The sequence below is a fragment of the Poromitra crassiceps genome, assembly GCF_964638095.1.
Source record: "Poromitra crassiceps genome assembly, chromosome: 27".
Lineage (NCBI taxonomy): Eukaryota > Metazoa > Chordata > Actinopteri > Beryciformes > Melamphaidae > Poromitra > Poromitra crassiceps.
The window spans coordinates 10,275,255-10,278,616 of record NC_139650.1 but is presented as its reverse complement, the minus strand read 5'-3'; the positions used below and the strand labels follow the sequence as shown (position 1 = coordinate 10,278,616).

General features: G+C 47.1%; 1 pseudogene across 1 annotated transcript; it reads right to left on the bottom strand.

Annotated features, from left to right (window-relative positions):
* Positions 1–679: 679 nt before the first annotated feature.
* Positions 680–1,162, bottom strand: LOC310799034 (membrane-associated guanylate kinase, WW and PDZ domain-containing protein 3 pseudogene; annotated as a pseudogene). Its single transcript has one exon. The product of its transcript is annotated as a membrane-associated guanylate kinase, WW and PDZ domain-containing protein 3 pseudogene (transcript).
* Between the last annotated feature and the right edge of the window lie 2,200 nt (positions 1,163–3,362).

Sequence of the window (3,362 nt, the reverse complement as noted above, 5' to 3'; positions counted from 1 at the left end):
AGTACTACTTCAGTTTATCTGTCACCTAGTGTATTAGCAAACACTGCAACAGGAAATACACTAGTGTCCATTTAGAATATGTATGCTGTCAAGTTGAAACGGTCTATACTGGGGTGGTGTAGACCCACCTAACCCAGTTTATCCAGCTTTTTACTTTCAGAATAGCCTGGTCACTTTACTAAGACTGATATAAACCTTTATTATATGAATTAATGGTATAGAGATCATGGTAAGAAGTGTCAAACTGATGCAAGATATGAGGATATTGCCAATTCGTTTTTTTTTCTTTCAAAATGATTTCTAACCAAAATATTGTTGTTGTTCTTTGTGGATTGTGTGGAACGTGCATCATATATGATGAGGACCAAGTGGAGGCGATAGTCTACTTCTGTGGTTCTCAAAAAGTGGTGTCTGGGGGTCCTTGGGGGGTTCCAGGGGGTCCCCAGCAAAAAGGTGAGTAATTAAAGTAGTAGTAAAGTAACACAATGACAGAATGTATGAATGTATGTTTTGGTCATGGGTTTCATACACTTTCTGTAGCCTAATAAAACAAAATAAAAATTATGTCAATCTTATGGGGGACCCAGGGACAAAATCTTATCAAATGGAGGTCCGTGGTCTAATTTGTATCAGTTGATGTTAAAGGTTTTGAGAACCACTGGCCTAATTCGCCCTTTTTTCATTTAGAGTACCAGTAAATATGTGGGTGCATGAGCATGTGTTGCTGCGAGTGGCAGTGGACACTTCTGCATATCAACTCAACTGCTGCTGAGCTTTGCCAGAGAAGAGCCGAGCTCAGGTGACATAAAATACAGTAGCGGGGCGTGAGAAAGAACACAAGCCGTGGGGACGCACCTGGTTTGACGGTCTTCAGACGCACCGGCTCCCTGAAGTGGCGGATGACAGCCAGGGTGTCGCGGTTTGTAAGTCCACTGACCGGCGTGCCGTTCACCTCCAGCAGCACGTCCCCGTAGTATGGCAGCTTCCCCGTGTGACACACCAGCACGTCCAGCTTCATCTGCCCCAAGAAGGGGAACTCTCCCACCTCGGCTCCCCCCAGCACCTCCACCACGGAGCCGAACTCCCCCAGGCCCCCCCACGACACCGCGCACTCCACCACCTTACCCGACCAGTGCTTCTTCTTCTTCAGCGTCCTGGACATGATGCTGGTTACGATCCTTTGCGCAACGAGTAGAGACGATCTCTGGCTGTGGTACTGTACGACCGACCGGGGGCTTGTTTCTGCTGTTGCTAAATGAGTGCGAAAAGACGCGGTCTGTTGTTCTCCCGACCTGCTGGGAATCTCATCTCCCTGGCATTTACGAGGTTGATCTCCCCCCGTAAATTGTGCGTTGTTGTGGTCTGTTGTTATCCCACGGGTTTGTTGTGGGCACAGACAGTTGCGATTATTTCCAAGCGCTCCTTGTGCGTAAAACCGAAGAGTTGACAGACAGACAGCAGCGAGAGCCTTTGCAATGAAGAATCAACGACGTCTGCTCTCCGTCTCCATCGCCCCACAACAACTCGACCCTTTTCTCTCGGAATTCGCGTCCTCGATGTCAAGTTAACAAACAGAACGCGGTTGTTGTGTAGCCCAGCCGACGTTAGTAGTGCGTCAACGACAGATCCTCATACCTGTGGTGGGCAGCAGCCTGACCAGCCGAGTAGTTGCATTCACTGCCAGGCGGGTTTTGTGGTTGAGATCCACACTCCATTGTGACTGAGTTGAGTGACACCTGCGGGCGACAGCGTTCCCCTGTTGCCACAGGTTTGAACACACCTGGCACCGCCGCCCAACAGAGCTGTACACACACACACACAGCCAAGCCACGGCTCCCTCCCTCCCTCCCAGTGTGAACGCCCCTTTACGTTCAGCAGCAGCAACGTTTTCCAGACGTGAACGCTGGCGCCATCCTCCGATGTGTTAACAAATTACACACGCAAGAGTAGAGACCCGTTTTGCTCACTTGCTCTACTATAGAAAAAAACGTATCGTTTTTTTTTAATCCAGTTGAAAATGTATCATCACGCCAGCTCAAGTTTATCTAGCGTCTTTTCGTTTCTCCCCCTTTTTTGAAGGGTGATATAAGCTATGCTATGCTATGCTCAGTGTAATAAGCATGCATATTGCAAAAACTAATTGGCTTAGATTGCAAGACAAATTACACCAATTAAAGGCTCTTAAATGTGTTGACAGTGAAGTATAGCCTCTTCTTGGGGAGGAGGACATTCCATATAATTGAGTGTCTCCACAGCGCCACCTACTGACTGAACCAAAACACTCCAACTGTATCTGAGGTCTCTAACATGCCCTTGTCATTTGTCATATTTACCATGTGTGTGTGTGTGTGTGTGTGTGTGTGTGTGTGTGTGTGTGTGTGTGTGTGTGTGTGTGTGTGTGTGTGTGTGTGTGTGTGTGTGTGTGTGTGTGTGTGTGTGTATATATAGGCTATATGTATATACAGTATATATGATATATATTATATACTAGATGTCATAGCACATTTATCATCATTGAAATTGTGTTGCATTTAGGTGACTTTGTGTGTATCTTGGCTTCAAAGATATAGATTTAAGCAGAACCTGAGAAAAATGCAAAAGCAGTCTGCACAAAAATGATGAGGCGCTATTTCAAGGAAAACGTTGGAAATTAATTACACCACATGGAGATTATCCTAATGGTTATAACCTTTTCAAATGCCAGGTTCTTTTCACGGGGATGATAAAGCGTGCTTCGCAGCATGTTCTCAATCATGCACAGCTTGCTTTGCCACCCAAGCTTCTCTTAGAGACACAGCGCATGATGATGATGGGTGTGTGTGTGCATCCAGTCCCATGGGCATGTTGGCTCACAGGACAGGTCACACACACCATGTCAACACCATGACATCTGTGCTACTGATGTCTAACATGTCTGACATTCTACCTGGAATGAACCAGAGCTCACACACACCTCTTGTAGTAGGAACCAGCGGTGGATTCAGCTCTCTGTGTGAAATGCAGTAGAAACAGTCTGAATCTGGCTAGCAGGGTTTATCTGACATACATGAAAGAGGCGCACGCACACGTCTCTCACACACACACACACACACACACACACACACACACACACACACACACACACACACACACACACACACACACACACACACACACACACACTGACACACTGACACACACACACACACACACACACACACAGCCAGTGAATCTATCTGTAGGTGCCACCCTGGACCGGCTATTGAATAATGCATCAGCAATGCTATTGTGATGTCTTTGATGGGGGCCAGGCAGGCAGTGGGCTAGAGTCAGATCCAACCAGACGGCGGCAGGCATCAAGAGCCCCGGAAGTCAAAGAAGAC